Here is a 12,482-nt window from a genome sequence, read left to right on the forward strand (position 1 = left end):
ATGTATTTTATTTGTCTAATACTCCACGACACAGGTGGTCTGTACACACAACACACCTCCCTGTTTGTTTCTTATCATTTCCTCATCATATGCTGGTGAGTAACACATTTTGAGCAGCATAAGGGAAGATAATGCAGATTCAGCAGTGATTAGTCCCCGAATGCACTTCTTCTGATGAACTCCTAAATCTCATATCCTCAGTTAAGTCTCTTAGATTAACTGCTCTCATGTTTAATTAATATGCCTTATTGTTAATGATCTAATCAAGAAAAGGCAAACAAACTGAGCAAAAAATTCAAATCCTTCCTAATTTGGGATTTATTTATGAGTTACAAGTGTCAGCTACAGTGGGAATTAAGAGATTTGCCTTGGTTGATGCTTTAAATGACACAATTCCTTCATAACAAATGCTTGGTGTTTTCCAGCAGACACTTGCAGGGTATTTGCATATGGAAAGTGACCATCTCTAAATATTTGACAAGGCGATTTTGATGAAGGGCCAGAACTTGAGCATTAACACCCTAGAGATGAAGGACATGTTCTGTTCACAATCAGGAAAGTAGTGATGTAGGTTACCACATGGTGTCCCTCTTTCCTTGCTCTGAAATTAGATACAGGTTGCTGTGGTTATATTTCAACGCCTCACCACTTTGGGGCAAGGGTGATTCAGCAGATCTCTGTGTTCCCTCTCCATTGAGAATAAATGTTGTGGGACACATCTATGAAATGCTCATAAGACAGAGGGCCATTATCATTACCATTAAAGGTAAAGGGACCCCTGACCATTAGGTCCAGCCGCGAATGACTCTGGGGTTGCGGTGCTCATCTCACTTTACTGGCCGAGGGATCCAGTTTACAGTTTCCGGGTCATGTGGCCAGCATGACTAAGCTGCTTCTGGCGAACCAGAGCAGTGTACGGAAACCTTCCCGCTGGAGCGGTACCTATTTATCTACTTGCACTTTGTTTTGTTTGTTTTGTTTTTTAAATTTTTATTGGAAATTTTATTTACAACATAACACAAGCCCCCCACCCCCCAGCACAGAAATCCACCCCCATCAGACATGAACAAAACAAACCACAAGCATAATATACAACAATACAAACAACCAAATAAAAGACTTAATAATTAATAATTACTCATAAAGGAAACAGCTTATAAGAAATAAATAAGGATGCCAGAAACAGGATAAAGGAAATATCTACTTGCACTTTGATGTGCTTTCGAACTGCTAGGTTGGCAGGAGCAGGGACTGCGCAACGGGAGCTCACCCCGTCACAGATATTCAAACCACCAACCTTCTGATCGGCAAGCCCTAGGCTCTGTGGTTTAACCCACAAGGCCACCCACATCCCATTACCATTACTATTTAATAAATAGTATACTATTTAATAAATTGGTATACTGCCCTTCATCCGAAGATCTCAGGGCAGTTCACACTGTAAAGTACAAAAATGCCCTCACAAAAATACATTTTTTGTTTTGTTTTTGTTTAGCTGTTTAGTCGTGTCCGACTCTTCGTGACCCCATGGACCAGAGCACGCCAGGCACTCCTGTCTTCTACTGCCTCCCGCAGTTTAGTCAAATTCATACTGGTAGCTTCGAGAACACATTTTTAGTTTTAGCTGCATGTACATCTGATCACACAGCTTGCATAACATTTACATGGACATGATGTGCACTCAGTTACTGATAATAAAGAGGGTGATTAACATAGTTGCATAGGTTGTGGCTCCAGGGGGCGAGGCTTTTTGGGTCCCCTCAATTTTATTTGAGGTCTGAGACCCTCCCCATTGTTGAGACCAAATGCGGAGTGACGTCAGGACATCACACAACTTAATGTCAGGACGTTGTGTTGGGCCCCCTTGATGTTCTATGGAAGTTGGTGTCTCTGCACAGATAGCAGTCCTCTATTTGAAGGAGTAGTATTCTTTCTGTAGGGCAGCCCAGTCCCAGCCTGGTTTTAGAGACAAAGAATCTTCAAAAGAGAGACTTGAGGCCTTGAAGATGCCTATCAACAGTAACGACTGGGCAGTTGACTAACAGGCACACAGGTCACTTGGTCACAGTCTTCTACATTGTATTTCCATTTAAATCATATTATTTATTTCCTAAATCTGCATTTGTATATCTGTAAATTAGCAACTGCAAAATTTAGGCTAATCTGTGCAGTGTGTTTTGTCCTCTTTCTTTGGTGAAGCATTACCTCTTCTTTGGCATCATGTGAATGCCACCCGCCTCAGCTTCCAGTGAGTTTTGTTGTGGTAAGTTTGTCATTGGTTAGCCTCAGTTGTTTTTTTAAAAAACCCACACACGTCAAACATTGAAAATATATTGGAAAATGGATGTTCATCTAGCTTTCATTGCTACCTGTAACTGGCTACAACTGGCTGGCTTACTTTAGTTTTGCTCTATATGAATTGATTTTAATGGCTAAGCAATACAAAATGGACTACTGATAACAAAATGGTGGATTGACAGTAGAGGAAGTATGGCTTAAAGAAAAGATTAGCAGGTGTTAATACAGAAACCTTGCCAGACTAGCTGTAGTGGCTTGGGAAACCCAGCCAGATGGGCAGGGTATAAATTGTTGTTGTTGTTGTTGTTGCATTATGGAAGGAAATTCTGTAGAAGAGGGCCTTTTCTGTGGTAGTGTCTCAGCTTTGGAATACGTTCCTTAAAGAGCCATGCCTCATGCTGATGTTACAAACATTTTGGTGCCAGTTGAAGACCATCATACTCAGGGATTTTAATCTTAGCTTGTAGTTAATTTTTAGAAATTTTGTTTGATATATATATATTTAGGTTCTGGGCTTTTTATTTTATCTTCTGGTCTTTGGCTAGATTGATTTGTTGGCTAGGTATGTATATGTTGCGTGAAGTATTATTATTCATATTTTTGAACCTTGCCCTGGAACCTTTTGCTGAATTGTGGTTAATATTTTTAAATATATATATATAGAACCATAGACACATAGAATTGTGGAGCTGGAAGGGATAAGAGGCTCCTTTAGTCTAACCCCTCTGCATCTTAGTGAAAAGCCAGTGAAGTCCAGGGACTGTACGTTAGTCAGACATGGTCAATATTCTCTTACAAATGATTTGGAAAGTTATGGCCATTTGGTGAGGAAATGAGATAATCTAAGCGTGGGAAAGTAAGTGAAACTAATTCCCCGTGAAATATTTCCCTGCGGGCAATGTAAGGTTATCTAGTGATGGCAAACATTTAATATTCTCTAATACATACACTTTCCCAGTAAACACTCTTTCAAAACTCCGCTGAGTAATTATTTCTTCTAATGCCCTTGTGAGTTAATAAGTTTAACTATTTTACATAAATACAGCTGAAAGGGGAGGTTTGTTGCTTTGAATTCTTTGGATGGAAATTAAACAATCTGAATCTTTATTGTTCAAAGCCATCGTCCCCCACAATTCATATATGTATAGGAATACGAAATACATATAAAAATACAGATCAGTTTAACATATCACATCAAACAATCACACATAAGAAAAGGGGGGAACCAGACTTCCCCTCTGGAACAAAAGGGACACACTAAAAGAAAAGACAGAGATGCGTCTATAGAAGCCTCTGACAGTGGAAGTAGAACATAGCCATTGTGGCTAATAGCCAGTGATAACTTTATTCTTCACAAATTTGTCTAATTCTCTTTTAAAGCCATCCAAGTTGGCAGCCATCCCTGGCTCACTATGTGCAGATAAAGTACTTTTCTTTGTCTGTTTGGAATCTTCCAGGTTTCAGCTTCGTTGGATGGCCTTGAGAGCAGGAGGAAAACACTTCTCTAGCTACTTTCCCCACACCATGCAAAACTTGTATATATCACTGTCATTTCCCCTCTTGCTTGAGAACTTCAGAAACAGAGGCTGAACCAGCTAGCAGACATATGACAGCGGGTGTTGCTCTCCTTGGTCACAACTGGTCCAAGTAAGTTCCAACTACTCTTTAGTGAACGTGTGGGCAAATAGCTCAGTGGGTTAGAGCGTGGTGCTCATAATGCCAAGGTGGCAGGTTCAATCCCCATATGGGACAACTTCATATTCCTGCATTGAAGGGAGTTAGATGATCCTCAAGGTCCCTTCCAACTCTATGATTCTATGAATTCTACGTGTCAGGGCTGGGCCATGATCAGCAGTCTGATGTGAACCAGAGCTGAGGGACAAGCTAGGAATCCAATAGCAAATGTCAGGGACTGGCAGGGTCCTAAGGATGGGTGGAAGAGGTAGCAGGGCCAAAGGCTGACCTAGGAGAAGTGGGTAGCAGAGAGCCAGGAAGTCACCCAGAGAGGAAGTCAGGACTTAGGAAGAAACTAGAAGGTGGGATTGAGGAGCAAGGCAGAAGAGAGATCCAGTTGCATACTTTAAGTCTTTAGTGGAGGATCATAATTGTTATTATAGTGACTGGGGATGGGTTAAATTCATGAGGCTTTTGTTTTGTTTTGTTTGTTTTGCTTACAGACATTTTAGAGATGAAGTCCATTAATGCAAGGGGAAAAACACCCCTTGATGCTTTGTTTGGGTACATCTGGAGTTGTTCCAAAGTTTAACTGGCGTGAATGGGTGTAGAATTAACTTTCTATGAAATTATGCTGTAGACCTAAGGCAGAATCCCTGATTGGCTTTCTGCAACAATGGGTTTTGGTGTTTACTAATTGTACTATAAATATGTCTCCACATCAAGTGCTTCCTTTATTATTAGTGTGGCCAATTTCTTTGCTAATTTATAGCTCCAGCAATTAAAATTAAGATTAAATAGAAATCTCTTTAATTTTAAACAGCTTAATTTCTTTTAACCTCAAGGAGCAGGCCCGAAATAGGCACTTGAAGTTTATATGTGGGAGATGGTTTTTCATTTTCTGCATTTGCATGTTCAAATAAGCCTCTATTTGCATGTGGAAATAATTAGGTTGTCTTTAATTAGCACATATTAATCACCATATGCTCTTAATACTCTTTTAAAACATGCTTTAAATGATTTGCATTAATTGCATTAAGTTGCTGCTCTTATAAATGACTGCTGAATTTCAGCTGCAAAACAATGCCCTTCCCTGTGGTTTCAAATGCTGGAGGGAATGTGCCACCCATATTTCAGACAGTGAGGCTAATTTCACAGCTGGTGGTAGATGTGCTGATTAACAGAAGCACAGAATTTAGAGAGGGGGAAAAACCTCTTTTTTGATGCCTCACAAAGGAAATAATTTCAGGATTAGTAGCACTAATGAGAAATATGTGCCCCCATAGACACGTTCCACAATTTGCTTTTGTACTGAACAATGTGTGTTCTACTTAGGCTCCCATTAAGAGTACATGGGGGCGACAGGTTTCCTACCTCCCCCATAGCTGCTCCATTATCATTGGGCTTCCTTGCGTAACATGAAATGCATAAGTGGCTCTCATTGTCGGTCCATCCCTGAAGTCCATTCTACACAACCTTTTCACTGTGTCGTGATGGGGAAGTAGTTCTGGGAACACCTTTATTTAATGTACTTTGTTTTTTGCAAGCTCAGAGCAGATTTCATGGTCTCTCATCCTGGACCTAGAATCATAGAATCATAGAATCATAGAGTTGGAAGAGACCACAAGGGCCATCGAGTCCAACCCCCTGCCAAGCAGGAATCATTTCCATAGCAATCATGGCACAACATCAGGTTGCTAGACCGTTTCCTTGGTCAACTTAGATATTTGATGTGAAACCTATGGAGGTCAACAAGGACTGCCTGGTTAATGTCCAGGACATTTGGATGATGTGTTTATTGTCCCCAGTCATCTGAAGAAGGATCCACAAAGTGTTACATCATGTGCTCCTGTCCCATTGTCTTCATTTGGACCCTCATGAACCCCAACAGTACTGCCAAATTGTGTCATCTATGGGGGGAAATGGTTTCATTTTTAGGACAAACCAAAGTCATTTGGAAATTGGTGCACACTGTGCAGGGTGCCAGTTCGTAAAGCTTCTAGAATGATTGACTGCTGCTTTGGGCGAGCTGTTCTGACTGTCCAGAGCAGTTGTGAATTTCTCACCACCTTCCTGGGTAAATTGCTTCCTTGGGAAAAACCTGATTTTGAACAGTTATCAAGCATTTTCTCTAAGACTGGTTTTGTATTTGCTCCATTTCCCTTAAATCTTGAGCTGCTCAAATTGGAAGGGAAATGAGGATATATTGTGTGTTGTGGGGGACAGCTCCATCATGTAGCACAATAGTTAGAGAGAGAGAGAGAGAGAGAGAGAGAGAACAAAAGAGAGTCCTTGACTGTTCCCTATGTTGCAAGATAAGGGCCAAAGCCAGTTTTAAATTTATACAAGTGCAAGTTGCTAAATCTCAGGAGTGTCAGGAAACCTCCTTTTTCATTTCTGAAATCTGTCCCTCTTCTTACAGTCTCAGGTGGGTGGGAGCCGGTTGTGTGATCACTCTGTGGTGAAGGAGGAAATGTACTTTGTGCTCGGACCAAAAAATGACAACAAAACCTTTATAGACACCTGAGAAATTCACATGTCCAGCTCCCCAGCCCTTTGCACCTGCTTGTCATAAAGGGATCTTGACTTTCACTTTTCCCCATTTCATCTCCTCTGACAACTCACAGGATTCACTCTCTCCATCAGACATTAAATAAGGTTCCCTTCGGAACCTGGCAGTCTAGCTCTCTGTATTTATAGCAGCCTTTTGAGCTTCAGTCGGTTAACCTCTTAGTTCTTCTTCTGTACCGCAACACATCCACATACATACCCAATGTCATTCTTCCTTTTTTTGTCCTGCCATTGCTATCAAATACATTGCCTGGGTAGATCAAAATGCTTTTGCTTTGGATGGTGAATGTGCCATCTCATCTGATTACACTTCCTTCATAGGGAATAATAATAAAATAAACTAATAATAGTAATAATGAGCCCGAATTTCATTTTCTTTCTACAGTCTGGGAATATTGCCCGTATACTACTTCTGAACCAGAGCTGCATTAATGGTGCTTATTCTAGAAAATGCTATAAAAATAGGACCAGAATAAAACCATCTTGCTGAATGTACTGAGAGTATCAAAACAGGATTATGGCCCTGTCACACTGTATACCCAGGCATGTTCCTATTTCTCTCTCTCCACAGGAATGTTCCTATTTGCATTTAGGAGACTTTGTTCCAATGCCACTATATTGGTTTGTCTTGTTGACCCTTTGTGAACCACAAAATTTAGGGATGGGTGAAGTTGTTAAATTCTCATTTTTCCACTTTTAAATTCAGCTAATTCCCCCCAGGAATGATGCAACATGGATGCCACAGTGCTTTTCATGGGGCATTCTGGGTCCCAAACATAAACAACAACAAAAACCACTGCTGCATTGAACAGGTGGTGAAAATGGAACAGACGGAAAAAGTAGCACACTTTAGTCTCATCCCTTTCACTAGTGGCGGAGCTTCATGCTCTGGCATTGGGGATGGAGAGCAGGCGGGGGTGGGCTGGTGCGCATCCCGGCGGTATGGCGCACCACTTGCAGGGGTGTGGCACACGTCCCAGGGGCATGGTGCGCCACCTGCAGGGGCAGGGCACCCAGCGCGGGTGGGGGGACAGCTGCGATGGCACCCTGGGGATAGCATTGTCAGGGGCAGTGCGCTCCCCCCACGCTCCTCTTCCTCCGCCAGTGCCTTTCACCTTCCAAAGTACTCCCTATTTTCAGTTCTCATTGAAGAACATTTGGCTCAGCACTTAATAGAGGGATCTTCTCGACCTGTTAGCCTCTGACCCCGGGATATCTTGCACAAACACCTTAACTCCTACCCACTAATGACCCTCCAGATCCACTTATCCTTCTCTCCTACTCATTTACTTGCTCTGCTTGCTCTGGTGGAAGCAAACAGGAAGGAAGAAGGAAAGAAGGAATGGAGGTCTCCTCTTCACCACCACCACCTGTGCAATGGCAACAGAGCTAGGAAATGAGTCTCTGCAACATCTTTAAACCTAGATGAGTGCAGGAACAGACCCCCTAATGGACCAGCCTCCACTGCATATATTACAGAGCCCTGTAGACTTGGACGTTACATTTTCGAACAAATCTTCAATCCCCTTCCAAGGTCTGTAATATATGCAGTAGAGGCTGGCCCGTCAGGGCATATGGGGGTCTGTCCTCAGCTGGTTCCCACCTGCCTTCCTTCTTACTTACAACCAGTCCATGGAGTGTCCCTGCTTGTCTATTACCTTCCTCCTGCTTAGATACAGTTTTGCCCCCCTGTTGAACAACAGGGAGGTGGGTGGGGACAAAACTAGGATTAGTTGACTCTGGCTTTATTTACTGTTGGCCTCTCTGATTTTTGCCCTGTAAGTTCCAGTGGGCACCAGCCGCCACTGATATTATGTCCACCTATAGTGTAGTTTCACAGAGTTTTGTCAATGCCAACAATGTCTCCCCAGACTCCTCGTGCTGGTGCAGCTGAAACCCATTAGCTCTACAGCCTGAGATTCCTGACTGCTGTTGGGAGGAGGTGAAGGCAGGATTTATCCTTTAATATGTGCTTTAAGTGTCATTTAAGTGATACACAGGACTCTGTGCAAGTATAAATTTCACCTTTAGTGCTCTTATGGGAAATTCAGTGCTCTTTTCTCTGTGCTTCACGCCTGTGAAGAAGACAATAGGAAAAAGTCATTTACTGTCTTTGGAGAACTATCACACCAGCTCCAGCTTTCATCAGAAAACAATTACAAGGCTTCAAAAATGATTAACATGCAAGACATTTTCTTTTGTGCCTTCCCTTGCAAGAGTGACAGAAAGTTCAATGCGAGATCTTCCCACAGTGTATTCCGCACAACTCAGTGGAAGCAGGAGCACTAAAGCGGGCTTCTATCCCCTACACTATGGATTCTCATTGATATTCTGTGCCAGTAAATAAATGAGGCTGCTGAAAGCTATTAATCTGAGATTATAATAGTGGTGATGGTATTGGGGAAACATCTTAAAGCATTTGCCTGGGAAAATCAGAGGCCTTGAAGATTAAAATTCATTTGGATCCAGGACTTGTCAATGGTTACTTTAAGATGGGCTAAGGGAGAAAAGTATTCAATCTGCATTTGAATTCGAACCTACTTAATTCGAACTTCCCGAACCAATAAACAAACTAAATTATAGATAGCCTTTGAAATTTGCACTTCTCCGAATTCTGTGATGGATTTCTCCAACAAGCATTTTTAGTAAAATGCTTGTATCAGGAGAAACGTTGACCAAAAAACAAATAAAAATAAAGTTAGTGAAAATAACTTACCAAAATGCTGGCAAAAACATGTACCGTATATTACTGCTTGAAACTATGTGTATATTATTGCTTGAAACTATGTGTATATTATTGCTTGAAACTATGTGTATATTATTTAGAGTTGGGTTTTTGTTTTTTTTTAACCTTCAGCTGATCATTTGTGATATGGGTGTTGTGCCAACATGGTTTGATTTCAAACCACTTAGTTAAAAACGAGTCGTCTGAAGTCACTGTGATGTCAGGTGATTGATAGTTCATTGGCTCCACCCACCAGTCAAACTTGGCTCATAGGACAGCCTGCTTGCCAGATCCAGTTTGCCACTCCTGATGAACAGGGTCTCCCCTGCTAAGCACCTGAAATGGGTGATACTGGGTGTGGTAATATTTTAATCACTTTCGTCTGAAGCCATTTAGGACTTTGTATGCTAGCGCCGACACCTTGAATTAGGGGTGGCAGTTCACTGACAGCCAGTTCAGTGCTTTCAACATTTGTGAAATGTGGTCCCATTTGACTGCCCTACTCACCAAACTTGCAGCCAAATTCTGCACCATTTATTTAGCAATGTCTATCCCGCCTTTCTCTCCAAAGGACCTCAGGTGGCACTTGCTACATATTTCAGACTATCTTCAAGGGCAGCTCATGAAGCCCAGATGGGAGGTCACTCGAGTGGACTGCAGAGGCCTAAGCTGGGCAGAAGAACTCACAACCACAGAAGTTGCTTGGGGCTCCAATGATAGATTTGTATCATGGAGTACTCTTAAGACAACCAGCTTTTTCTTCATGGGAAATGCAAAGTCTCCCAGAGCAGGTCATTATCCTAATTTCCAGACATGAGAACTGGCCACCCCTGGCACCTCCATCTTATCAAGATTCAGCTTCAGTTTATTGGCCCTCATCCAGTCCATTACTGCTTCCAGGCACTGGTCCAATGCCTTCACAGCCTCCCCTGATTCAAATGGAATGGAGAGACAGAGCTGTGTGTTATCGGCATACTGATGACACTGGGCTCCAAATCCCTGGCTGACTGGCTCACATGGTTTCATATAGACAGTGAATAGCACAGGAGACCGAGTAAGTCCTTGGCTATGGATCCAGGCAACAGTCTCCTAATACAGTCTCCTGGTAGCAACCTTGCAGCAAGGAGTGGAACCAGTCCTAGTGCATTAACTGCAACACCCATCCCATTGAGTCATTTGAGAAGGACACCATAGTCAGTTGTGCCTAAAGCAACCAAAATGTTTACAAAACTGCTCAGGAGAAACCCACATTTAAAAGTTTTTGTGATTATTATTATTTAAGTGTAAATACTGCACAAATAGGGCAAACTGAAGTTAAGATTGGAAAGCCTGGCAAACTGAAAGGATAGATCCACCCATCTCTACCTTCAGGGTATCCAGACAGTGCTTGAAATTAGAACTGAAAGGAATATTCCAAATTCATCATTTGAATGAGCAATGTTACATTCAAGATTAGAACCAGCATTTTGTATGTGAGTTTTTTGAAAACCTTACAATCAGACCCTTGTTCACTTCTCTTGCTTGCTTGGCAGGCTGCAAATATTGAAATCTTATAAGCTGTCATCTGCCAAATATTAATCATCATTGGATGCTACCTTTGCTAGATAAAATATGTCTCTGCAATGTTCAGCTTCGGGGGAATGCAGCACTTTCAGTTCACAGTGGCTAATTGTGAGGACCAAGAGTGAATGAAGTGTTCATCTAAGAAGATGCCCTAGAATCTTCTGCAATGCACAAGTGTTCCTTGACAAACCCACCAGGATGGAAAGCGTTCTCTGAAGGCTGAAAAACTGACAACCACTATGATACACCACCACACATCCACTTTCCTTACAGCCAATACCAAATATCATTGCATGTCGACCATAACATACCGTCAAGTGTGAAACATGAAAATCAAACATCAATGGGTGTCAAATACAGACTGCAACAAAGACGGTGCAAAAGATAGATGACATTTCATAGCTGCACTCTAATGCTGTAGGGATGAAGTTAGACAGACACGTTTGTATGGGAAAGGACAATGGAAGGGTTGATTTGTAATTAGCAAATTCCAGAATTCATTATATAATGTCCAAATATAGGCTCCATACAAGTTGTTCCCATAAAAATCTCTTTTCAAGAAATGAATAATAATAATAAAAACAAATCAAGACAAGACCAAAAGAAGATGAGCGGATGAGGAACGAGAACGTCTATTCAAAGTTATAATGAAAAGGTTTAGCAGATAAAGAGGACTTTGATGGAATTATATTAATCTCTAGTGTCAGAAACAATGCAGAGAATATTTTCATTAATTCAGATGTAGGGGTTAAGTCAACTTTCAGCTGGAAAAGTGCCAGCAAGGTATGAGACATTTGTGGTTGCTGCTAAAGGCTCTCCTTATGTGTTGGGCAATATAAAGGAAAAAGGAAAAAATAAGTGTTTGGCAGGCATGCTAGCCCCATTCACTTAGATGGCTCAGGCAAAATGCCCTCCTTGCTGCTCAGCCTCCCCCTCTGGTCCCATTCTACGAGAACAAAGCCATGGCTTGGGGAAAGGCTGTAGCTCAGTGGTAGAGCACCTGCTTTGCACCCAAAAGGTCTCAAGTTCGATCCCCAGCATCTCCAGGTAGGACTGGAAAAGAACCCTGTGAGAAGCCCTAGAGAACTGTTGCTAGTCAGGGCAAGATGGACCAATGGTGTGACTCAAAAAAGTTCCTATGTTCCATATGGCAGCATCTACTACTCTTTGCCTCTGCCACCACTGACTAGGGTGGAACAAACAGCAACAGGAAAGGGAAAGAGCAGTTTCATAGAGCTCTGGCACTTAGCAAGGGCCTGGCCTGTTAGGTGTGGCTCTTGGCAGATGCATAGAGAAGCCCATCTTGTTGCCCTGAAACAAGGGTAATACAGGGTATGTCTGTCAACATCTATTAGCACTGATAGCTAAGTGGAATCTCCACCTATTGCCTCTCTGCATGGGATTGATAAATTATTGACATCCTGAAACCCAATGGAACTCTCAGGTGGTCTCCCATCCAGTTACTGACCAGACCTGGACCTGCTTAGCTTCAGCAAGGCAGTGGTTTCATGCACCTTCCCTTCAGACTATATTTTTGCTCTCCATCCAACCTTTTTCAGCATTAAGTGTGCCGCGTGCTTGCAATTTGATTTGAAAAAATATAAAAGCAGAGGCTTGTTCTATCAAAAGTTTGCAAACATTCTTCTTTGAG

The 12,482-nt window shown here is 42.0% G+C and overlaps 1 long non-coding RNA gene across 1 annotated transcript; it reads right to left on the minus strand.

Moving 5' to 3' along the window:
* Positions 1-6,288: 6,288 nt before the first annotated feature.
* LOC310707593 lies at positions 6,289-9,467 on the minus strand. The gene is made up of 3 exons (XR_014526606.1): positions 9,395-9,467; positions 8,569-8,618; positions 6,289-6,428 (listed from the first exon to the last, which is right to left on the minus strand). It is a non-coding gene; the product is annotated as an uncharacterized lncRNA (long non-coding RNA).
* Positions 9,468-12,482: the final 3,015 nt, after the last annotated feature.

This window comes from Podarcis liolepis (assembly GCF_965112155.1).
Source record: "Podarcis liolepis genome assembly, chromosome: 5".
NCBI lineage: Eukaryota > Metazoa > Chordata > Lepidosauria > Squamata > Lacertidae > Podarcis > Podarcis liolepis.